A 27,427-nucleotide genomic window follows, 5' to 3' on the forward strand; every position below is an offset into this window, starting at 1 on the left:
TACAGCTCATGAAAACCCAAAATTCCTATCTCAAAAAATTAGCATATTTCATCCGACCAATAAAAGAAAAGTGTTTTTAATACAAAAAAAGTCAACCTTCAAATAATTATGTTCAGTTATGCACTCAATACTTGGTCGGGAATCCTTTTGCAGAAATGACTGCTTCAATGCGGCGTGGCATGGAGGCAATCAGCCTGTGGCACTGCTGAGGTGTTATGGAGGCCCAGGATGCTTCGATAGCGGCCTTAAGCTCATCCAGAGTGTTGGGTCTTGTGTCTCTCAACTTTCTCTTAACAATATCCCACAGATTCTCTATGGGGTTCAGGTCAGGAGAGTTGGCAGGCCAATTGAGCACAGTAATACCATGGTCAGTAAACCATTCACCAGTGGTTTTGGCACTGTGAGCAGGTGCCAGGTCGTGCTGAAAAATGAAATCTTCATCTCCATAAAGCTTTTCAGCAGATGGAAGCATGAAGTGCTCCAAAATCTCCTGATAGCTAGCTGCATTGACCCTGCCCTTGATAAAACACAGTGGACCAACACCAGCAGCTGACATGGCACCCCAGACCATCACTGACTGTGGGTACTTGACACTGGACTTCAGGCATTTTGGCATTTCCTTCTCCCCAGTCTTCCTCCAGACTCTGGCACCTTGATTTCCGAATGACATGCAAAATTTGCTTTCATCCGAAAACAGTACTTTGGACCACTGAGCAACAGTCCAGTGCTGCTGTTTCTGGTTCAAAAGTGGCTTGACCTGGGGAATGCGGCACCTGTAGCCCATTTCCTGCACACGCCTGTGCACGGTGGCTCTGGATGTTTCTACTCCAGACTCAGTCCACTGCTTCCGCAGGTCCCCCAAGGTCTGGAATCGGCCCTTCTCCACAATCTTCCTCAGGGTCCGGTCACCTCTTCTCGTTGTGCAGCGTTTTCTGCCACACTTTTTCCTTCCCACAGACTTCCCACTGAGGTGCCTTGATACAGCACTCTGGGAACAGCCTATTCGTTCAGAAATTTCTTTCTGTGTCTTACCCTCTTGCTTGAGGGTGTCAATGATGGCCTTCTGGACAGCAGTCAGGTCGGCAGTCTTACCCATGATTGCAGTTTTGAGTAATGAACCAGGCTGGGAGTTTTTAAAAGCCTCAGGAATCTTTTGCAGGTGTTTAGAGTTAATTCGTTGATTCAGATGATTAGGTTAATAGCTCGTTTAGAGAACCTTTTCATGATATGCTAATTTTTTGAGATAGGAATTTTGGGTTTTCATGAGCTATATGCCAAAATCATCAGTATTAAAACAATAAAAGACCTGAAATATTTCAGTTGGTGTGCAATGAATCTAAAATATATGAAAGTTTAATTTTTATCATTACATTATGGAAAATAATGAACTTTATCACAATATGCTAATTTTTGGAGAAGGACCTGTATATATATATATATACATACATACTGACAATATACAGTATATATCAAACAAACCAGCAGAATCTCACAATCACATTTATGCTGTTAGTTGTACTTCAAATAAACGAGCACTTAAAAATACCAGCAATGCTTGATAATGCTTTGCTATCATTGCACAATGAAGGCTGAAGGCGAGGTAAACAGCAGCACCGTGACCCAGGTCAACCACACAGCAGTATTAAGACATAATCGCTGCTTACTTTTAGCTTATATATATATATGACAGATATATGTCAGACTTTGTCATACACATTAAATTAACCCGTTTTTCATTTCTGCACAACAGTCTGTGTGAAAAAGCAAACTGAATCACTGAGTCAAAACAAGTCATAAACGACTCTTTGGTATGGTATGCTCTCATCTATGGTAAAGATTCATTCGTTTTGCTGACTCGGTTTCATTATGGCGTCATTATGACGTCACCATGAATCATGAATATCTCGTGTTTCACACACCCAGCCCAGCCGGTGGCGGTAATGCACCTTTACTTTGGTTTGCCAACCGCCATAAAAAGCAAAAGAAGAACAAGAAGACGACGTCTCCATGAACCAGTGCTGCTTTGTTTGTAGTATAAATGAAAGCTTAGTTAATGAATTACCAGTTTCAGCCTTTTACCGCTTTTTATTTTAGTTTTTCGACGGTTTTCGTTAGTTAGGTGAACAAACACAGTTAGAAATTGATATATGTGTATTCTGGGAATATTCTGGAAGCATACAACATGGCCGCCATGAAGATAAACAAGTGGCTTGTATCACTAAGGAACAACGGAGAAGCTAAAGGTAAGCGGCGGTTATGTCTTTATACTGCTGTGTGGGTTGACCTGGGTCGCGGTGCTGCTGTTTACCTCGCTTTCATTGCGCAATGATAGCAGAGCATTATCAAATATTAAACTTTTTCGTGTTTTTAAGTGCTCGTTTATTTGAAGTACAACTAACAGCATAGATGTGATTGTAGGATTCTGCTGCTTTGTTTGATATAAATATTGTCAGTTTTAATACTTTAATGATGTTTTAAAGCGGCAGTCGCACATACTTCGAGTTTAAGGGTATACATTTCTCAACTAAGGGCGTCGAGTTTCAAAGATTTGTAGTTTAGGGGATGTCGAGTAACACGGCACCACTGTATAGACTTTCAGAAAAAAATACTGGAAAAAATGAGTGGATCAGACACAGAAGCGCTGCTGGAGTTTTTAAATACCGTGTCCACTCACTGTCCACTCTATTATAGACACTCCTACCTAGTTGGTCCACGTTGTAGATCGTCTATTGCTGCTTTTTGAGTTGGTCATCTTCTAGACCTTCATAAGTGGTCACAGGATGCCGCTCATGGCTGGATATTTTTGGTTGGTGGACTATTCCCAGTCCAGCAGTGACAGTGATGTGTTTAAGAACTCCAGCAGTGCTGCTGTCTTATCCACTCATACCAGCACAACACACACTAACACACCACCACCATGTCAGTGTCACTGCAATGCTGAGAATGATCCACCACCTAAATAATACCTGCTCTGTAGTGGTCCTGGGAGAGTCCTGACCCTTGAAGAACAGGGTGAAAGGGGGCTAACAAAGCATGCAGAGAAACCGATGGACTACAGTCAGTAATTGTAGAACTACAAAGTGCTTCTATATGGTAAGTGGAGCTGATAAAATAGACAGTGAGTGTAGAAACAAGGAGGTGGTTTTAATATTATGGCTGATCAGTGTATATATATAATTAATATTCAACAATGTATAACCAAATTTGGGTTAGCTACATTAAACTAGCTTGTATTGTTCAAGTATTAAAAGTATTTATTTAAATTTTCTTGAACCATTTTCATGTGAAACCAGTGAAAACTGGATCACTGACATCAATCACTGTGTTTGTAACTCAACATCCAAGAATTAATAGTAAAAGTTAATAGTAATAGTAAAAGAGCACAATACTATAATTAGTCCCTTTTTTAAATAATATATTTAATATTATGTTTTTCATCATTAATGGTTTAGGGGGGAAAGGTGATTTTTAAAAAGCAGCCTTTTCTAATATTAAAAATAGCTAAACATGACTGTTCCTCTTTAAGGTGATTAGCTTTATAAACACATTTATGTACTTTGGCAAGTATAACTTTTTTTTATCTCCAAGAGACATAATGATTGATTCTGAAGTTTAAGCACTTTCACTAAAAAAGATTATGATTCACATTCGTCAAGTTTAATAATTGTGAACAAACTGCAGGTTGTATAACAATATCTTGAGTTTATTACACTCCACTATGGAATCACTTTTTAGAGTAAATCCTTCTCAAGCCCCCCCCCCCCCTCCCCCCCTCCCTTTCTGTGGTAACAGCTCCACTGATTTTATCCATATTTTACAGTGGCGCACCATTTATATAAATATCGTACCGTGTGGAATTTTTCATTCTGACTGGCCTTTAAGCTCAACTGTTCCACGCAAGGTATCAAACGCCGGGCAAGCCTCGGGATCTTTAAAAAAAGAGATGCCGAGTCAAGCTGGAGTAATGATAAACCATGGCCCTTCTCAACCCAGAATTTGAAAAGAAAACAAATCATCGCTGGGGTGCCCTGAATGAGTAAAGAGAAACAGAAAGAACAAGAGCATTCCAAAGGGGAGGGAAAAAAATGAGAGCGGGGGATTACTTTATTAAGATGCACTGAAATGCGGGCAGGCGGTGATGAATGGCTAGTTCAAAAAGGAAGAGTCCGGAGGAGACAGATCTGTCTGCCGCAGGAGTCACACAGCTTCTTTGAAACGTTTGCTCAGGCCCGACTGTAGCAGTTTTAAACACAGAGCATCTCACTCCCTGATAAGTCCGTTCTGTAGCACAGCTGGATCAGATAGGTAGACAGACTTAAACAGTCCAAAGGCCGGAGACGAAAGTAACTCATACCAAAGGCTGTTAAGATTTCATAAGTATCTCATCTCATTTTTCCTATTAAATTATCTTATATTTTTTTCTAATACTGTGACAGAATGATTGGAACACAACACATCTGATTTTAGCAAAGGTTTGTTGTGGGTGGTTTAAAAATGTTTGGGGCCAAAAATATATAGAGAGCGATGTATTAATTTGATGATTAATTCTGCACTGTGATGATCAAGTTGACACATTTTACCCAATAACGGCATCATAATTACGTTAGTGTAACGGACCCACTTACCATATAGAAACACTTTGTAGTTCTACAATTACTGACTGTAGTCCATCTGTTTCTCTGCATTCTTTGTTAGCCCCCTTTCATGATGTTCTTCAATGGTCAGGACTCTCCCAGGACCACCACAGAGCAGGTATTATTCGGGTGGTGGATCATTCTCAGCACTGCAGTGACACTGACATGGTGGTGGTGTGTTAGTGTGTGTTGTGCTGGTATGAGTGGATCAGACACCGAAGCGCTGCTAAGATACAGCAGCTCTGATGGACTGAGAATTGTCCACCAACCAACAATATCCAGCCAACAGCGCCCCGTGGGCAGCGTCCTGTGACCACTGATGAAGATCTACAAGATGACCAACTCAAACAGCAGCAATAGATGAGCGACCATCTCTGACTTTACATCTACAAGGTGGACCAACTAGGTAGGAGTGTCTAATAGAGTGGACAGTGTGGACAAGGTGGACAGGTATTTAAAAACTCCAGCAGCGCTGCTGTGTCTGATCCACTCATACCAGCACAACACACACTAACACACCACCACCATGTCAGTGTCACTGCAGTGCTGAGAATGATCCACCACCTAAATAATACCTGCTTTGTGGTGGTCCTGTGGGGGTCCTGACCATTGATGAACAGGGTGAAAGCAGGCTAACAAAGCATGCAGATAAACAGATGGACTACAGTCAGTAATTGTAGAACTACAAGGTGCTTTTTTATAGTAAGTTGAGCTGATAAAATGGACAGTGAGTGTAGAAACAAGGAGGTGGTTTTAATGTTATGGCTGATCAGTGTATGTGTGTATGTATTGAGTTCATTTTGTCCCCTTGTGGATTCCAAAGTCATTGGCAAAGTGTGTTTCTTTACACATGTGATCATCTCTCTGTAGTTTGTGCTCAAAAGAACCAGCCAGTCAAGTATAATGCTCTCAATAGTTTGTCTATGTACAGTTTCTTTCTTTCTTTATAAACTCGGCAAACAGGTAACTGAGTTCGGAAGACTCCCCAACCAATTTTGTGGACACAGAATGGGGGGGGGGTCACAATACGGAGGAGTATGTTCGTCTTTGAAAGGGGAGCTGTTAAGGTAGGCTGTGTTGTGTAATGTAGCTTCCGTTTATTCTATAATTTAATGTATGAGGAAGAGGTAGGAGGAATTTTTAAATGTATTATTGTACCAAGTTATAAGCAAGTGTCAACATTTAAACATCCATATTATAAAACCTGGCCTGCACATAAGAAAAATGTCCAGCAAGCTCATTATACATGGAACCCTGAGTCTGTCCAAGCTTCCAGCCGAGACCGTATTGTCTGGTTCATGTAAAGACATCCAGCGTATCAACAGAGACATGTATCATCCGGATGACGCGCAGCATCTGTGTCCAGCGCTAGCTTCGCAGCACTTATATGAGAACAGAGGCCCTCTGCCTATCCCCACATTCACTCTTTCAGCACCTAGCACCCTTGAGCTTGACGAGCACGGGTACTGAAAGAGCGAGAAACGGAGCTGCTGAGCGTGGGGGATTGCAAGTGCTATCGGAGCTAAAGGGCAACTACGTGAAAACATACATTTTAGAACGTCTTAGTATTCTGTTGCTACCGAATAGTAAACAAGCATGTTATCCTTATCCTTTCTATTAAAGCGTATGCTTTGATCACTTTGAACATCTGGAGCCAGTGTTCACCTGTTATAAATACAAGCAAATGAATTATTATTTTTTTTATTTCCCCCCCTTTTTTTCTCCCCCTTTAGCGCATCCAATTGTTCAATTCGCATCGTGCTTCCTCTCTGTCTATGCCGAACCCTGCCCTGACCGAGGAGATCGAAGCTAGCCCATATCCCCTCCGAAACATGAGCAGCAGCCAGATGCATTTTTGCCACCCACACATTGATGAGTGTTGTGCCACCTAGCGTTGCATGCGGAGAGACACACCCTAAGAGCACTCTTCCTCATCTCTTGTGCAGGCGCCTCCAATCAGCCGGCAGAGGTCGTAATCGCATTCTGACAGAGAGAGACCCACATCTGGTTCTTTGTCCCACCCCCCCCAACTGAGCAACCGGCCAATCGTTGCCCATACAGCCACTCGGCTTCAAACCGGTGAAGCAGAGCTGGATTCGATACGAGGTACTCAGAATCCAGCCCTGGTTGCAGCGTGTCTTTGTACTGCTGCGCCACCTGAGTGACACAAATGAATTATTTACATGCTCAGGAATTTGGGAGACGCTTTTATCCAAAGCGACTTACAGTACTGTGACTGTATACAGTCTAAACAATGGGGGGTTAAAGGCCTTGCTCAAGGGCCCAACAATGACAAGGGCTTGAACAAGCAACCTTTTGATTACTAGTCCAGTACCTTAACTGCTAGGCCCTACATAATTATCCATAGGCCATTGCTGCTGGCCCATTCTAATCCACTAAAATTATTATGCTAGAGCTTTTATAACAGCATATAAGCAGTTGGTCTTAATGTTATGGCTGATTGTCTTGCACTATATGACCACAAGTATGTGGACCCCAGTTATAACTATTGAGGTTAGATGTTAGCAGGTGTATAAAACCCTTTTTAGAACAAAGAAGACTTTTGTAGCAACGCCATATTAACCTTTTCCAATCTTATGGCCATCCCCGCTGGCCAGGACTGAAATGTTGTCGCAGTCTTTTGTTTAGTGCGGTTGACCCGTTGGGGGAACTCCCTACATTTACATTTTCGGCATTTAGTCGCTTTTTTTCCCTCTTTTGTTCTCAAATTTCCCCCCCAATTTTCTCCCCTTATCTAGTTATATCCAATTACCGATACAACCCTCCACTGCTGACTAAGGAGCATCGCAACTGACACACGCCCCTCCGACACGTGTGTAGTACCCACTGCCCCATCACCTGCACAAGGCGAGTTCATATGCGGAACAGCTTTGTGCACGGGGAGCCACACCCTGCAGGAGCCATCAATCAGCCAGCAGAGGTCATAATTGCAATAGTTATGGAAACCCAGCCCGGCTTTTCCCACCCTGTGAACAACAGCCAATCGTTGTTTATGTAGGCGCCCAGCCGAGCTGAGATTCGATACGATGTACCAGCTCTGGTGTGGTAGCGAATTTTACCACTGTGCCACCTGAGCGCCTTGGAAGACACTTTTATCCAAAGCGACTTACAGTACTGTGATAACATACGGTCTAAGCTATTGAGGGTTTAAGGGTCTTGCTCAAGGGCCCAACAGTGACCCCAACAGTGGTAGTGAATCAGTGGGGCTCGACCCAGCTTGACCTTTTGATTACTAGTCCAGTACCTTAATCGCTAGGCTACAACTGCTCTACATAATTATCCATAGGCCATTGCTACTGGCCCACTCCTACCTTTTGGTAATTTATTGGGATTTCCGTGGGTTGGCGTAATATTTTTTATTGGATGGATAAAGGTTAATGCAATAAGGTGTAAACATGCAGTGTTAATTTTGTTGACGAATGATTCTCGTCATAGTTTTCGTCAACGAACCTTTTTTTCATGACGAAAACGAGACGAAAACTAAATAAAAACTACATAAAAGGATAAAAACTATGACGAAATGAATTGACACTTTCGGCAACGAATAAAAACGAGACGAAAATGTTTGGCAGGGACGACATCCAATCAGAACTGATTTAGTTTTGTGGAAGGTAGGGACAAGTAAGGAAGAGATCCAATCAGAACTAATCTTTTGCAGTACCGCGGTAAGACCACACTCGCACATATTTGATCTAAACCCGGGAAGACCAGACTAGCCTGTGAACTTTCTTTACTCATGGAACTAAGTTAACTCCACAATGTCAACAGGGAGAAAGAGGAGAGTCGATATATGGACACATTTCTCATTTGACGTCGTGAAAAACAAGACGATGTGTAAACCATGTGTGGCACAGCTGCTTTTACGGTACCCAGTTTTATAAAGAATGTAATATGCAATTTGTTATAAACAATGCATATACTTTTCAGGCAGAGCAGGCCTACTGGTCAGTAATATTTTGTTACTGTTATGCTTAATAAGCAAGGTCAGGTAAATAAAGATGTTGTTTGAAATAAGTTAAATCTGGTTTTGTGTGTATTGCACATTCAAACAATAATATTCCATAACTGGTTAAAAAATGTTTAATTTTGTGTAAGTGTATATAATGACTTAAATAATTCAAGGGAAGTGATAAAAAAAGCATTTACATTTTACACCCTTTATATGTATTTTAGGGTGGCACGGTGGCTAAGTGGGTAACACTGTCGCCTCACAGCAAGAATGTCCTGGGTTCGAACCCCAGGTGGGACGGTCCGGGTCCTTTCTGTGTGGAGTTTGCATGTTCTCCTCGTGTCTGCGTGAGTTTCCTCCGGGTGCTCCGGTTTCCTCCCACAGTCCAAAGACGTGCAAGTGAGGTGAATTGAAGACACTAAATTTGTCCATGACTGTGTTCGATATAAACTTGTGTAATGAATAGAGATGGGACGATCGATCGGCTATGAATCGGTATCGGCCGATTTTTAATCAAAATATGCTATCGGCGATCGGCCGATATTTCCTAAAAGTAGCCGATCGGATCGTGTGATATATAAAGAACACGTTAAATTAACAGCTCAGTGGATTGATCCAGACTTTGAGCTACGAAGCGCCAACCATCACATCACCATTCATCAACCATCGTACAGAAACCACAATGAAAGCTCTTCATGACCTAAAATAACATCATTAACGTTGTGCATCATACATACGATGTAATTTTGCTGATTGTAATATTTACTTTAAAAAGATAATTCAACCCGGTCACATCTGAGTCGATTCTATCAGCACGTTATATAAACTCCTGGTTCACTTTGGTAAATCGTAAGCGGTTCTTACTTGTGATGTAGATGAGAACAGAAGACGTTACAGAGCCAATCCGAGGCAAAAGTTTATTCATTAGCAAATTCGTTAGTTCAGGATCATCTGCTGAACTTTTAGCTTCTTAGACGGAACGAGTCTGACGGTCGGTTACAGAACTGTGGTAATAGCAGTTTAATGAAGCTTTTTAATGTAAGAGAGTCACACAGAATGTTCTGTAGTAGCTGGTGTTTATTTAAAACCACGACATTTAATTAATAACAGTAAACATGGAGAGATAACTGAGAAGAGAAACTTACGCTTCGCGAAAAATGAATCGACTCGTGAATCAATGAATCACTTATAGCGATACTGTGAACAAAGCGTATCTTCTAAAGGCACACACACACACACACACACACACACGCGCGATAGCCGATTCCGATCGGGGGTGGGGGGGGGTTGGGGGGGGGTGGGCGGTTAGCAGTAAATAAAATAAATAAACTTAAAAAGAGCCTCACAGTGAAGATAAACTGTGAGGCTTCACTGTGAGGCTCTTTTTAAGTTTATTTATTTTATTTACTGCTAACCGCCCCCCACCCCCGATCGGAATCGGCTATCGGCCGATGTCCCTGAAAGGAGATCGGAATCGGTGCCAAAAACCCCGATCGGTACATCTCTAGTAATGAATAACTACCGTTCCTGTCATGAATGTAACCAATGTGTAAAAACATGACGTTAAAATCCTAATAAACTAACAAACAAACAAACATGTATTTTAGTCTGATTCACACAGTGTACAGTTGGGAAGCAAATAAAACCGACATAACTGCATTCTGGAGGGAGTTGTCTGTATAGCTGAGAAAGGGGGAAAAAACTCATAGCGAGGGCAGAACAATTGCATCTGCATCTCCCACAATGCATGCCCAAATAATCCCAAATAATCCCAAAATGTAGAAGATAGGGCTGCAGCTATTGATTCTTTTTATAATCGAGTATTCTAGGTGTAAACATGCTTTCTATAGAGTAAGTTTTTACACCATACAAGGTAAACAAACTTTTTTAAGTTGTTGTAGCCATATAGAGCGCAATGCTGAATAAAGAGCCTTTAGCTTTGTACAAAGCAGTTCTAACTGGACATCAACTCTAATTATCTTCGTCATCTCATCGCAATGCACCAACGTTTATCGTTTATTCGTCTACACCGATGAAATAGTGGCACTGATGTAAAAAGCACTCATATCAGATTTTAATACACATCAAACCATCTCCATCCATCCTTGTCATGGAACGGCTGTATGAACAACTGAAGGTTTCCAACCTTAATCTAGCCCCAGACCTGGTAATAGCTTCCAGCTGTCTAATCATTAAGGCTGATAAGACACCCCATATTGTCCACCTTTAGGCAGTGTGTGTTTAAACGTAAAAGGCCTGTGGGGTGTTCTGGTACACCAAGTTTGTTCTTTCACCTGCGTTTGTGCACCATATGGAACGCATTGAAGCTCTGTATTACGGGGAGCGGGTATTATGTGCGGGGGTCTGCGTCATTTCAGACTGTGTCATTTCATTCTTTCTCATCACTTGTTGACAACGTCTCTCTCACCCGTTATTTTGTGTCACGCAGTCGTACCGAAGTACAGCTGGAATATTTTTGGGTTTTATGGGCATATATTAAATGCTGGTTTGATGGTGGTGGTCACTTGTAGAGTATGTGTTGAATGAAGGCGATATGAGCAGCATAAAGAGCTAAGTGACTGTGATAAGAGCCAAATGGTTATGGCCAGATGACTGGGTTGGAGTATCTCCGAAACAACAAGGGGTGGTACTGGAACTAGACATCAATAAAAGAAGAAGGTTCAGAGGTCCAACGAATCTTGTTTTTTCAAGATAATGTGGACAGCCAGGCACATGTGCATTGTTTACCTGTGGAAAGCCTAGGTGTTTTCAGCACCTAGCAGACCCTTTAATCCAAAGCGATTTACAGTACTGTGACAGTATACTGTCTAAGCCAGGGGTGTCAAACTCATGGCCCGCGAGAGCTTATATGATTGTTGTGATGGTTCGAGTAGTTACAGAGACGTACTTATAATTTAATGGGACACCTGCGCCTTTAAGCGGCAACAGTTGACATCGTAGTCATGGGAATTAACTTTGACCTTTGCTAAGAATCCATGTCACTTAAGTTTTAGCGGCAAAAGAATGCGGGGTATAGTCAGTAGCGTAAACAATAATAAATAGACGTTAATTCTCTTGCAATTCAATACAGAAGCATCGTCTGTAAGTAGTAGACATTTATATTCTCAGTTGTTTGTAAATGTTTAGCGAGTATGTTACAGCGTGGTTGTTACCGTTACTATAGCTATTAGTATTTTTACGCAAAATGCTAACTCGTTAGTGCTATTTTACGTTTGGTTAAATTTCATATTGTACTAGATGTAACACTTAACTACAGCTATGCAGTTGTGCATGTACTGTACTAAGTTTTTTTTATTGCTTTTATTGTTTGTATTTTGTAGTTTTACTCCATTCTGTGTAACAGTGTACAGTTGGGAAGCAAATAAAACCGACCTAACTGTTTTTTGGAGGGAGCTGTCTGTCTGTCTGTCTGAGAAAGGAGGAAACATTTCATAGCGAGGGCAAAACAATTGCATCTGCGTCTCCCACAATGCATGCCGATTTTGTGACCTGCAAAGTGATCAAAGTGATGTTGAGAAATATTTACTAGGGATGTCCCGATCACGTTTTTTTTGTTCCCGATCATTAATTTTGATCCCGATCCGATACCGATTCTCAAACCGATACTTGTATTTTCTAGATATTGTCTAGATAAGAACTAGATAATACTGTTACACAGTCCACACTTCAAGTACATTACAGTTATTCAAATTAATCCAGTGTATATGTTTAACACCTGAATAGCTCTGCAGTTCTGTAGGAAAAAAATTGCCTGCATCCAAGCTATTGCTTAATGTGCTTTTATTTTTACAAAATAAAAGTAAACAAACTTAGTGCAGCATTGTAGTAGTAAAACTAGAACACTTAAAATAAAGTGAAGGTTCTTTTTGAGGAAAATCAGCATCTCAATGGTTTGATGGACGTTTCTATGCGAAGTGAGTGTGTTTTGACCCTTTGGGGCTTCCATAGTGCATGGAATAGCGTGCTTGGCTAACGCGATGACTCTAGCTGTCCGCTATTCGGTACCGTAACAGAAGAAGTTAATAAAGTGTTATGCTCCCGACAATATGTGAATATACCGTGTATTTATTTCTTTATTAAGCGAGTGCATCACTACGTTGTTTTGTAAACCGGAGTGATCCTTGACTCACACACCATATAAACAGTAAAATTCTACAGTAATGAACGCAGCTCTGCTCCTACCGCCTCGTGAAACGCTCGCATTGCAGACATTACACTTCACTGTTGGACTTGTTTCACTTTCCAATTTAAAGTATTTCCACAAAACGGACATGCTGACGTAAAACAAAGGATCGGGTTTAGGATCGGCTTTAGTAAAGCCGATACCGATCAGTTAAAAAATGCCTTGATCGGCCCCGATTCCGATCTTTGAGATCGGATCGGGACATCCCTAATATTTACAAATCATGTGAGGTCAGTCCGGAATTACACGGGAGGAGCTTGTCAATGATCTCAAGGGAGCTGGAAGCACAGTCACCAAGAAAACCATTAGTAACACACTTCGCCGTAATGGATTGAGATCCTGCAGTGCCCGCAAAGTCCCTTTGCTCAAGAAGGCTCATGTACAGGCCCGTCTGAAGTTTGCCAATAAACACCTGAATGATTCAGAGAAAGCTTGGGAGAATGTGATATGGTCAGATGAGACCAAAATTGAGCTCTTTGGCATCAACTCCACTCGCCGTGTTTGGAGGCAGAGAAATGCCCGGTGGGGACGGTGTTCTTGGGGTCATATCCAGCATTTCTCTGCTCCCAGCTCCCTTGAGATCATTGACAAGCTCCTCCCGTGTAATTCTGGACTGACCTCACCTTTCTCAGAATCATTCTTACCCCACCAGGTGAGATCTTGCATGGAGCTCCAGAGTGAGGGCAATTGACTGTGATCTTGTATTTCTTCCATTTTCGATTTATCGAACCAACAGTGGTCTCTTTCTCACCAAGCTTCTTGCTGATGGTCTTGTAGCCCATTCCAGCCTTGTGCAGGTCTACAATCTTGTCCCTGAAGTCCTTTGATAGCTCTTTGGTCTTGCCCATGGTGGTAGAGAGATTTGAACAGAAGAAACTGATTCTGTTACAGGTGTCTTTTATACAGGGACAGGACTAATTTGTGTGCCTTTTGTGCACATAACCGGTCTGTGGGGGTCAGAATTCTTGCTGGTTGGTAGGGGATCAAATACTTATTTCCCTTAATTAAATACAAATTAATTTATAACTTTTATTTAATGTTTTTTTTCTGGATTTTTTGTTGATATTCTGTCTCTCTCTCTTAAAATAAACCTTCCATAAAAATTATAGACTGTTCAAGTCTTTGTAAGGGGGTAAACTTACAAAATCAGCAGGGGATCAAATACTTATTTTCCTTACTGTAAATGTAGATATACATTATAAATATATAGTATAAATTTGGCATTTTGACACCAAATGCAGAATTTAGCCTCCAAGAAAAACAATAAATTGTCTAAGAATTAAAAAGCAGAGAGAAATCACAGCAAGATACGTTACAAGGGCCACCATAATGCTGATGTGGCCCTCTGTGAAAATGAGTTTGACACCCCTGGTCTAAGCAATTGAGGGTTAAGGGCTTTGCTCAAGGGCCCAACAGTGCTCTGGTTTCTAAAATATGCATGCCAATATTTAGAGCAGAATAAACAGGAAAAAATACAGCTCACAACTGGTGGTCATTAGCGACATGACACGGGAGTAATTTGGTCACCAGACGACACAAGCAGGGGGTGCACGTACTCCCCCAACCCTGAGTTTGAGGAGCATGAATGAAGGCTGGAGTCATTGAAGAACAGCTGTGTGCTGGCAGGCCCAACAGGAAACCTGTGTGTGCAGCCCATGAGATCGATATTTTACCCGATGACCCACAGAGTCCAAGACGAGCCTGGACACAAGTCAATAAGTCTATCTAGATACATCATCATGAGGTTCCACTACTATTCAAAATAGTATTTGGAGCAGTGATGATTTCTGCCAACCAGGCTCATAACATTTCTCCTTTTCCAAACTGAATTTATTGTTGGCACCATGTATTAGTACCATGCAGGTAGCATCCTGAGATACAGAAAACCCAGATTTGTTAGTCCATTAGATTGTCCCCAAGCTACCTTAATGGACTAATAAAACCCCGCTCTGCACCATGCAACCTCCAAACCACTAGTCTCACTCGCCTTGATCCTCCACCCAGAACTCGAGGAAGACAAGCATCAAGTGGTGGAATGAACTTTCCTTGTCTGTCTGAACATCTGAGTCTTTCACTGTCTTCAAAAGACGAGTCCAAGAAGAGCCTGGACACAAGAAGTCGATAAGTCTAGATACATCGCAACTTGAGCATTGATTGGAAGTCAGGTCACCTTGCCCAGCCTCAGTGCTTGTCCTCAAAACTACATGCTCGCTTGACCGAGTGGGCACAAATTTGCAGGTGCACTCAAAAATCTGGTGGAAGACCCTTCCAGTAAGTGGAGGCTGTTATCGCTACAAATTGGTGTCAACTCCGTATTAATGCTGACGGTTTAGAAATGTCCAGGTTGGCATGGTGGCTCGGTGGGTCGCACCATTGCCTCACAGCAAGAAGGTCCTGGGTTCAGTTCCCATGTGGAGCTGTCTGAGTCCTTTTTGTGTGGAGTTTGCATGTTCTTCCCGTGTCTGTGTGGGTTTCCTCCTGGAGCTCCCACAGTCCAAAGACGCTTTGGTACACAAATACAAAAAAAGCATAAAACACAGGTCACTCGCTCTGTTAACACCAATCAGTGGTCGATATGAGCATGTTCCTCACCAGCGTTCGAGGTGATTTTTGAGGGGTATTGATCTACAGAACTGCAGGGGTCTGGAAGGCTCACTCTCTAAGCTGTCTGAATGCCGAAGCTCCTGCCCCGGCACACCACGCAAAACAGCAAGGACTCTCAAAAGGGACCAAAGTGTGATCTGATGCTATCAATAAAATTTCATTTAGCTACAGACTGATGACCCTCGGCCGTTGGGCGGAGCAGGGATGGCGAGTCAACACAGCCTCAAGGAGCACTCTAGGATTCCAACACTCAATATTGCTCCTGACAGTCTGGTTGTCTGAATCGATATAATTAAGCATGTCAGTTTATTTTTTATGTGCCCTCTAGCAAAAGTGCATGTTTACACTTGTGGTTGAGAAAGGCTAAAAGTGAATGAAACACTCAAGGCTACAAATGTTCTTATTTTGATACTGCAGATGATACACTTAATATACTGAAAAGGCCATAATAATAAAACCTCCTTGTTTCTACACTCACTGTCCATGTTATCAGCTCCACTTACCATATAGAAGCACTTTGTAGTTCTACAATCACTGACTGTAGTCCATCTGTTTCTCTGCATGCTTTGTTAGCCCCCTTTCATGCTGTTCTTCAATGGTCAGGACTCTCACAGGACCACTACAGAGCAGGTATTATTTGGGTGGTGGATCATTCTCAGCACTGCAGTGACACTGACATGGTGGTGGTGAGTTAGTGTGTGTTGTGCTGGTATGACTGGAGTTTTTAAATACAGTGTCCACTCACTGTCCACTCTATTAGACACTCCTACCTAGTTGGTCCACCTTGTAGATGTAAAGTCAGAGACGATCGCTCATCTATTGCTGCTGTTTGAGTCGGTCATCTTCTAGACCTTCATCAGTGGTCACAGGACGCTGCCCACGAGGCGCTGTTGGCTGGATGTATTTGGTTGGTGGACTATTCTCAGTCCACCAGTGAAAGTGAGGTGTTTCACTGGATCACTCATACCAGCACAACACACACTAACACACCACCACCATGTCAGTGTCACTGCAGTGCTTAGAATGATCCACCACCTAAATAATACCTGCTCTGTGGTGGTCCTGGGAGAGTCCTGACCATTAAAGAACAGCATGAAAGGGGGCGAACAAAGCATGCAGAGAAACAGCTGGACTACAGTCAGTAATTGTAGAAGGGGAGGGTAACAGTGGTCTTGAATTTCCTCCATTTGTACACAATGTGTCAGACTGTGGATTGATGGAGTCCAAGAGAGTCTGAGGTCCCTGAAATCTCCTTTGTTCGTGCCACGACACACTTCCACAATCTTGTTGTGAAGATCAGACTTTGATAGATCCCTGTTCTTTAAATAAAACAGGGTGGTCAGTCACACCCGATAGCCATCTCAATGATTGAAAACACCTGACTCTTACTGAATTTCACTTTCACCTTCAAATGTCCCTTAATAAATAAATCACCAAGTCTAATATTTTTGTCTCATTTGTTTAATCTTGTTTTATTTATGTACTTTTATGACTTGTGTAAAAATCTGATGAAGTTTTAGGTTAAATTTACACAGAAATATGGAAAACTCTGAAGGGTTCACAAACTTTCAAGCACTTTTGTAATGGTTTGATTACAGCTTAGCAGGGCCATTATAACTATTGGTAGTTTGGGGGGATGAGGGGGTCAGAGCAGCGCTATCACACTTAGGACTCACAGCATGAGGGGGCCCATGGTGATTAGTCCCAGTAACATCCGTAGTTAAATGATGCTTAGACAAACGCTAATGGTATTAACAAAGCTACGTTTAAGCATAATTCACACTACATGATTTTTGCCCTGATTTTCACTCGCCAACAGAAACTCGGCTCTCAATAGCTATGTGTGAACCGTTTGACGACTCGATCTGAGCGGCTCGCCGATATCTAGCATGTTAAATATCTGGACCTGTCGCCGACTCAAAATCGTGTAGTGTAAAAGGTGTTGTAAGCAAGTTGCGAGTGGCAGCGAGTGCTATGTGGAACTACAGCCAATGAGAACGCAGGATAAGTGGTGATGGAAAACCTGGGGGGGGATAATATAGTTTCTATCAGAATACATCAGCACACACAAGCTTTACAGTATTTGTGACTTATCGTCCACGCCAAACCATAATACCAACAATGCATTGCAAAAAACATTTAATAACCTCCAACTTACTACCATCCCTGCTGGTCATGTTGCCCAATTCAATGGTCAGGACAGCCACAGGACCACCAAGAGAGGAAGTATTATTTAGGTGGTGGATCATTCTCAGCACTGCAGTGACACTGACATGGTGGTGGTGTGTTAGTGTGTGTTGTGCTGGTATGAGTGGATCAGACACAGCAGCGCTGCTGGAGTTTTTAAATACCGTGTCCACTCACTGTCCACTCTATTAGACACTCCTACCTAGTTGGTCCACCTTGTAGATGTAAAGTCAGAGACGATCGCTCATCTATTTCTGCTGTTTGAGTTGGTCATCTTCTAGACCTTCATCAGTGGTCACAGGACGCTGATCCACTCATACCAGCACAACACACACTAACACACCACCACCATGTCAGTGTCACTGCAGTGCTGAGAATGATACACCACCCAAATAATACCTGATCTGTAGTGGTCCTGACCATTAAACCTCCAACTCACTACAGAACAGACAATCCATGCTGGTCGTGTTGCCCAATCCACTCAGATTCATTTATTTTTCCTACTTGCTTTTACGCTGCACATCAGCGCACAAACAACTTTGATCGCTCGCTTATTGTTGACGTGCATTTTTGGTGGTTAGGTGATAGATGGTGTAGTGCGTCATCCCCTGTCGCCGATCAGCCGTGTTGTGTGAAATCCACAACGACTTAAAAGACTCCCGATTACAAGAGATCCAGTCAGTGTAGTGTGAACTGTACAGCGATCTGACGACTTGGTAAGTCGTGTAGCGTGAACCTGGCATTAGGTGCAATTATCGCTGCACATGGGGGGTCACACCAGATACTAAAAGCAAAGGTTCACATATTTCTGCAGCGGATCACTGGATCATCAATGTGTCATTTGTTTAATCTGGTTCTTTTTATCTACTTTTAGGACTCGTGTGAAAATCTAATGGAAAGGGTTCACAAACTTTCAAGCACCGCTGTACAGCTCAGACGTCCCTATCATTCACATATCAAAGCGCGTTAACTGAAAGTGTGTTTAACTATAAAGTTAACTAATGACCGAGCTCATACTCATCTCTTTGTGCTAGAGCTAGGGCAGCCTGCATGTGTTTGAAGGTACGATGATCCTCTTCATGTTGGTGGTCCAGAACTACCTTCGCTTTACAAACAAACCAGGCACTCCGTCGCCCCCGGCCTCAGCCCGGCGTTAAATAAATATGCCCAAACTATCAAAAGATCTCGTACCACGAGCGTATAATCTCTTGCCCGGCTTGTCGACCTCTCCGGAGTTTGACAAATCTGTGTTTTTTGTTTGCATTTTCAATTAAGTGCAGCAGATGGGTTGGCAGAGGGGCCCCACTTGCATGTCCTGCTGACAGAGTATTTATCTCTCTCCTCTGAAGCACACACGTGAACAGAACACACCAGCGGTCACAGGGATGGACAATGACAGCACATATATATATAAATAATTATGATAATATTTTATATATACAGTATATATACGCATAATGTTAATATTTCATACATAGGTTTAAACATTTATCTCCCAGGGTCTGCCTGATTGGCTAAACAAGCCTGTGTCATTGACTGTAATACACTATATGTTTTAGTGTTTTAGGCATATCATTTATTTTATATAAAATGTTATATATAAAATTTTATATAAAATGTTTATTTTATATAACTTGATATGCAACAAACTTTAGGGGTGGCACAGTAACACAGAAAGAAGGGCCTGGGTTCGATTCCCTGGCTTTTATGCAATATACAGGGGTTGGACAAAATAACTGAAACACCTGTCATTTTAGTGTGGTAGGTTTCATGGCTAAATTGGACCAGTCTGGTGGCCAATCTTCATTAATTGCACATTGCACCAGTAAGAGCAGAGTGTGAAGGTTCAATTAGCAGGGTAAGAGCACAGTTTTGCTCAAAATATTGCAATGCACACAACATTATGGATGACATACCAGAGTTCAAAAGAGGACAAATTGTTGGTGCACGTCTTGCTGGCGCATCTGTGACCAAGACAGCAAGTCTTTGTGATGTATCAAGAGCCACGGTATCCAGGGTAATGTCAGCATACCACCAAGAAGGACAAACCACATCCAACAGGATTAACTGTGGACGCAAGAGGAAGCTGTCTGAAAGGGATGTTCAGGTGCTAACCCGGATTGTATCCAAAAAACATAAAACCACGGCTGCCCAAATCACGGCAGAATTAAATGTGCACCTCAACTCTCCTGTTTCCACCAGAACTGTCCGTCGGGAGCTCCACAGGGTCAATATACACGGCCGGGCTGCTATAGCCAAACCTTTGGTCACTCGTGCCAATGCCAAACGTCGGTTTCAATGGTGCAAGGAGCGCAAATCTTGGGCTGTGGACAATGTGAAACATGTATTGTTCTCTGATGAGTCCACCTTTACTGTTTTCCCCACATCCGGGAGAGTTACGGTGTGGAGAAGCCCCAAAGAAGCGTACCACCCAGACTGTTGCATGCCCAGAGTGAAGCATGGGGGTGGATCAGTGATGGTTTGGGCTGCCATATCATGGCATTCCCTTGGCCCAATACTTGTGCTAGATGGGCGCGTCACTGCCAAGGACTACCGAACCATTCTGGAGGACCATGTGCATCCAATGGCGGTGCCGTGTATCAGGATGACAATGCACCAATACACACAGCAAGACTGGTGAAAGATTGGTTTGATGAACATGAAAGTGAAGTTGAACATCTCCCATGGCCTGCACAGTCACCAGATCTAAATATTATTGAGCCACTTTGGGGTGTTTTGGAGAAGCGAGTCAGGAAACGTTTTCCTCCACCAGCATCACGTAGTGACCTGGCCACTATCCTGCAAGAAGAATCGCTTAAAATCCCTCTGACCACTGTGCAGGACTTGTATATGTCATTTCCAAGACGAATTGACGCTGTATTGGCCGCAAAAGGAGGCCCTACACCATACTAATAAATTATTGTGGTCTAAAACCAGGTGTTTCAGTTATTTTGTCCAACCCCTGTATATGTAAAATTCAGGTATCTATCTATCTATCTATCTATCTATCTATCTATCTATCTATCTATCTATCTATCTATCTATCTATCTATCTATCTTTCCATTCATTCATCCATCCTTCCATCCATCCTTCCATCCATCCTTTATCCATCCTTCCATCCATCCATCCTTTCATCCTTCCATCCATCCTTTCATCCTTCCATCCATCCATCCTTCCATCCATCCATCCTTTCATCCATCCTTCCATCCATCCTTCCATCCATCCTTCCATCCATCCTTTCATCCATCCATCCATCCATCCATCCATCCTTTCATCCATCCATCCATCTATCCTTCATCCATCCTTCCATCCATCCTTTCATCCATCCATCCTTCCATCCTTTCATCCATCCTTCCATCCATCCATCCATCCATCCTTTCATCCATCCTTCCATCCATCCTTTCATCCATCCTTCCATCCATCCATCCATCTATCCTTCATCCATCCATCCTTCCATCCATCTATCCTTCATCCATCCTTCCATCCATCCTTTCATCCATCCTTCCATCCATCCATCCATCCATCCTTTCATCCATCCATCCATCCTTCCATCCATCCATCCTTTCATCCTTTCATCCATCCATCCATCCATCCTTTCATCCATCCATCCATCCATCCTTCCATCCATCCATCCTTTCATCCATCCTTCCATCCATCCATCCTTCCATCCATCCATCCTTTCATCCATCCTTTCATCCATCCATCCTTCCATCCATCCATCCATCCTTCCATCCATCCATCCATCCTTCCATCCATCCATCCATCCTTCCATCCATCCATCCTTTCATCCATCCATCCATCCTTTCATCCATCCATCCATCCTTCCATCCATCCTTCCATCCATCCATCCTTTCATCCATCCTTCCATCCTTCCATCCATCCATCCTTCCATCCATCCATCCATCCATCCATCCATCCATCCTTCCATCCATCCATCCTTCCATCCATCCTTCCATCCATCCATCCTTCCATCCATCCTTCCTTCCATCCTTCAATCCATCCTTCCATCCATCCATCCATCCTTCCTTCCATCCTTTCATCCATCCATCCTTCCATCCATCCATCCTTCCATCCATCCTTCCATCCATCCATCCATCCTTCCATCCATCCATCCTTCCATCCATCCATCCTTCCATCCATCCATCCATCCATCCATCCTTTCATCCATCCATCCATCCATCCATCCATCCATCCTTCCATCCTTCCATCCATCCTTCCATCCATCCATCCATCCATCCTTCCATCCATCCATCCATCCATCCATCCTTCCATCCATCCATCCATCCTTTCATCCATCCATCCATCCATCCATCCATCCATCCATCCTTCCATCCTTCCATCCTTCCATCCTTCCATCCATCCTTCCATCCATCCTTCCATCCATCCATCCATCCATCCTTCCATCCATCCATCCATCCATCCATCCTTCCATCCATCCATCCATCCTTTCATCCATCCATCCATCCATCCTTCCTTCCTTCCATCCTTCCTTCCATCCATCCATCCATCCATCCATCCATCCTTCCATCCATCCATCCATCCTTTCATCCATCCATCCATCCATCCTTCCTTCCTTCCATCCTTCCTTCCATCCATCCATCCATCCATTAGTTATGCTGTAATAATTAGGGATGCCGGAGTCTCATGCTTCTCTCTGCAGAACTGACATTTTACTCCTAATGATTTCACATTTACCCACTGAAGTTGAGACTGCCTTGCTAACAATGCTGCTCCTGTTAGATGTGACAAAAACCTGATATGTTTGAACCAAAAATGTCCAGAACTCACTACGGACTTTATCACAGACTGGACTGAATAATAAAGAACTCCAATTGCTTATTTTTTATAACTAATTATAATTTTTAGTTTAAATTATTTTTGTGTATGGATGATTTGTGTTGGTCTAATTCATTTAAATTATTCTCCAGGCCTCCCCAAGGAGGATGGGGGTCCCTGCTGAGTCTAGTTCCTCTCAAGGTTTTTTCCTGTATTTTTAAGTGAGTTTTTCCTTCCTTTTTCACTGTTGCCCTCGGCTCGCTCATCAGGGTTTTTTTTGGCCTGTCGGTCCTGGATTCGGTAAAGTCGCTTTGAGACAATGTCTGTTGTAAAAAGCGCTATACAAATAAATTTGATTTGACAGATGTGCAAAGTTTTCTATGTACCATTGGGTTTCCTCCAGGTCCTCCAATTTCCTCCCACAAGTCCAAAGACATGCAGTCAGGTCAACTGGAGCACTAACAATTGCCCAAACCTAAACAGACAAGGGGAGAACAAACAAACCTCACACAGAACGGACCGCCGCTCTATCTGGGAATCGAACCCAGGACCTTTTTGCTGTGAGGCAACAGTGCTAAGGTATTTAAACCGCAAAAATGATTTGTTGAAAAATATCACCTGATTTTTATTTAATCATTCAGTCTTTATGGGATGGTCTAAAGCTGGAAGATATAAAACAGCATGAAGTAGCATTAGATGATGGACTAGTGCAAAAGAATGCTGTGCCACTTTAGCACCTAAGCTTTGTTTATTTCCATGGTGTTGCTTGTTAGATTTGCTTGCTAGCCAACAAAGTAAACATCTGGAATCTGGAATTGTGTTACAGTAATACATACGAATTATGAGTATTACTTTGAATGTCCTTTACCAATGGTTTTATATATCAGCCTTTTGGGATTTACACAATATGACAACAAAGTTTTAATTCTGAAACCTCACTCGTAAGTTCTTTAATGGTTTGAATAAAGCTTAGGGGCAGGGGCATAACTATTGGCAGTTTGGGGGATGGGGAGGTCAGAGCAGGGCTATCACAGCATGAGAGGGCCCATGGTGATTAGTCCCAATAACATCTTTATTGGGTCCCTTTTGAAGAATGAAGAGTGCCTTTATTTGTCATATATACATATACAGATGTACAGTTCAATGAAATTCTTCTTCCATGTATCCTAGCTTGTTTGGAATCTGGAGTCAGAGCGCATTGTCGGCCATTGTACTGCACCCCTGGAGCAGTCAGGGTTAAGGGCCTTGCTCAGGGGCCCAATAAGGACCTTTCAGTTGAAAGCCTAAATCTCTACCCAGTAGGCTACCACTGTCCCTTATGATTAGTCCATTAGTCCCTTATACTAATGGTACTAACTAGGGATGCATCAATACCATTTTTTCCAAACCGAGTACGAGTACATGTATTTTTGTACTTGCCGATACCGATACCGATACCTATTTAGATACCGATACCTAATTTTTTTTTTAAACAAAAACACACGTGAGAAGTGACGAGAAGTTTAATGATACCACGTCCAAAAATGCACGTCAACAAGTAGCGAGTGATCAAAGTGTTTGTGCGCTGACGTGATGAAATCAAGGAGGAAAAATAAATGAATCTGAGTGGATTTGGCAACACGAGTAGCATGGATTGTTCTGTAGTGGGTTGGAGGTTAATAAATATTTTTGCAATGTTGGTGTTTTGTTGTTATGTTTTGTAGAGAACGATCAGGTCAGAAATACTGTAAAACGTGTGTGTGTGTGTGCCGGTGTATTCTGATATAAACTATATTAAACCCCTGTCCCACCTGTTTACACTCCTCTCCTGCGTTTCCCCCTCACACCGTATCCTGCGTTCTCATTGGCTGTTCGACATGTCACTCATTCCCAGATATCTGACGTGCTAGAAAACTCGATCTGAGCGGTCGGCGAGCCGAGTTTTGATCGCCGAGCGAACGCCGAGTTGCTCCCGAGCCGGCAAATCTAGCGGCGACCAGTCGCCGAGTGGAAATCAGGGCAAAAATCGTGTAGTGTGAACCAGGCGTAACGCAGCAACGTGCACTAGGTACACGGTATCGGATGTTTAGTATCGGAGCCTCGTTTGCGAGTACGAGTACGAGTTAATGAGCGCGGTATCTGGCAAATACCCGATACCAGTATCGGTACTCGTGCATCTCTAGTACTAATAAAGCCACGGCACATGAGATCCAATCAATAACCGTGCAACATGCTTTAGCAACCATAGTGAGGCTACAAAAATTAACCTAACATCCATGTAACTAAATGATATTGCTACATTATTAAGTAAGTAGAAGTTATTCTTTAAAGATCTTGGCAGTCCAACGCGACAGATCATGTCTGCTTGACACAAACAAGACTGCCACGTGGGTGACGATACAATCAGGCAAGAGGACTCAGCGTCTCAGCTCTCCATACCAGAAGCCCTATCATGATGGATGGGAGGTGTAGGCCAGTCACACGCTGATTGTGCGACACCGCTGAAGGTCTTCAGGTCTAAGCACTGACACGCTGGCCTAAGTCGTCCTGCCAATCACATCCTCACGTCCTGCTGAGAAAATGATTAGTTTATTGGAGAGCTAGGATAGTTGATGATAAGATAAGATAACACTCAAGGGGGGGGGGGGGATTATTATATGGAATTGCCTTTATATAGAATGCCTTTATTTGTCTTATATACATATACACGTGTACAGTACAATGGAATTCTTTCTTTGCATATCCCAGCTCGTTTGGAAGTTGGGGTCAGAGCGCAGGGTCAGCCATCGTACGGCACCCTTGGAGCAGACAGGGTTAAGGGCCTTGCTCAAGGGCCCAACAGTGGCTTTACCCACTAGGCTACAACTGTCCCTTAACTACAGTATAAATGTATAAAAAATTTACATTTGCAGCATTTAGCGGACGCTTTTATCCAAAACGACTTGAGGGTTAAGGACCTTGCTCAGGGACCCAACGGTGGCAACTTGGTGGCAGCTGGGCTTGAACTGGCAACCGGCAATTTTCTGATTACTTGTCCCCAGTACCTTAACCACTGAGCTGGCACTAAAAATGACTACAAAACTTAAAAACACATTGGAATTAAAAAGTAATTTTTTAATATGGAGCTTAAATTCCTCATTTTAAAGAGACACCATTTACAAGATAAATTGCAAGTAACCCTAAGGATTAACAGAAGACCTGCGTCGGGTAAAGAAGTGCTCGTGATGGGCTATACTGCTTCAGGAGCTCAGCAAAACATCTCTAAGGGTCTGTCTGAAAATATAGTGAGCTGCCTTGCTGCCTACTGCCTACCTAGGCACCTGCCTAAATAAAGAGGATTCTAATATGACATGGAACTTAAGAGGACAGATTGTTTAGATGCACTACTTTTCAAAGCGATGGGCTGAGGCGACACGACCCGCTAGCATCCCGGCTAACATCTTCCTCTGTGTGTGGAAAACTGTTAAACTGTCACAAACTGTGACGAACCCGAAATCGCAAATGAGTTACATTTTTAATTACACATTTAATTACTTGCATTTGAAAATAACTCCGCTGGCTGCTCCGTTTCCGTCCACCAAGAAAATTCTTGTGAGAAAAGTTGTGCTCAGGTGGTGCAGCACACCAGAGCTGACATTTCGAACTCGATTGACGGCGCCTGCACAAAGTCGACTAGGGACGTAACGATGCACCACAAGACGATTCACATGTGTAACGATTCAAATCGGTTTACATGTATAGTGAATCGACATTTACTTTAAACAGCAGAGGGCACTGGCGCTATTCACCTCGCCTGGTTGACGTCATTACAGGGTTGCCAGGTTCAGAATTTTCCAGCCAAATTTATATATGTGAGGATACTTTCTTTATTTGTATTATTCATTTATTTATTTAATTAGGGATTTATTTCATTTCAGTTTTTTTGTTTACACAAAAAGGGAAATGTGCAGCATTGTTTTGCATACTTTGTACCTACCTCATAAATAAAAGGACATTCATTATTTAGATAAATAAAATGAAACTTTGTCATAATTTAACTTCAATTTAATTTTGTTTAAAAAATCGGGAAAAAAATCATATTGTGAACCCAGTTTCATGAATCACATCGCATCGTGGGTAGAGTGTATCGTTACATCCCTAGAGTCGGCGGATAATGGGGATCAGGGTGCGTCTCTCCGTACACAAAGCTGATACACATACGAACTCGCCTCGTGCAGGTGAAAAGATGCACACGTGGAGGGTGGAGATCAACATTAGTAGAGAGGAAGCATAATGCAATAGGGTGTTTGGGATGCTGGGATTGCTTTAGCGGGGAGGAAGCATTCGATGATGCCTCATTATTCAGTCAGAATATCGTTCAGAATAAGGCGTCTCAGTAGGCAGCATTTTTAGTAGGTCGACGTAAAATGCTTCCTATGTAGAGAGCTCACTAGGTTTTCAACCAGACTCTAAAACTCTTGGGAATAAAAAAACACATTGTCACCTGTTTTTTGGAAAGGTGATGTGGTGAATACGCTCACGGCTGTTCTATAAACTTAAGATAAAACAATATTAACCCTGAAAATAGTTCAAGCATGCTAGATATATAACATATCAAGTGTGTGTATACAAACAGGTCCGTCGGCCTCAAAGTGCTACGCTGTAGAAAGGAAACTTGGCCTCAGCTGCGGCGAAGATGGATGGGAGTGTGACAGCTCTCTCTTCGCTCGGCCATCTCGATGTGAGGCTCACGCCGGACCCTGTGTATGTAACTCGAAGAGAGCAAAGGATGGGAAGACAGCACGTTGTAAGTGTGTGTGTGTCAAGAAAGGGGGGGTCGGTTTCTGCACTCAAACTATGTAAACTCATAGCGAGAGATCCCAGGCTTGAGGAAGATAAAGACTTCTGGCTAGAATGTAAACACTCTGTGAAGTGGCCAGGGGGGCAGCTGCAGTCACACACAGACACTTTGAAAAGATCCCGCCGTAGGTCAAGGTTAAGCGGCACACACTTTAGGGGCTGCTTTCCCTCTTAACCCCCCGAGTAACCATGTAACGATGAGAAAGCAAAAGATAACATCTTGTGAAGCTTCA

At 42.7% G+C, this 27,427-nt stretch overlaps 1 protein-coding gene across 1 annotated transcript in view; it reads left to right on the forward strand.

Moving 5' to 3' along the window:
• Window positions 1-2,170: 2,170 nt before the first annotated feature.
• Window positions 2,171-27,427, forward strand: part of exosc2 (exosome component 2) — a 113,044-nt gene continuing 87,787 nt past the window's right edge. Inside the window, exon 1 of the mRNA XM_062988989.1 lies at window positions 2,171-2,243. The gene's annotated coding sequence lies outside the window, so the exon portion shown is untranslated. The remainder of the gene's footprint in view (window positions 2,244-27,427) is intronic.

Source organism: Trichomycterus rosablanca, chromosome 26 (assembly GCF_030014385.1).
Source record: "Trichomycterus rosablanca isolate fTriRos1 chromosome 26, fTriRos1.hap1, whole genome shotgun sequence".
Classification (NCBI taxonomy): Eukaryota; Metazoa; Chordata; class Actinopteri; order Siluriformes; family Trichomycteridae; genus Trichomycterus; species Trichomycterus rosablanca.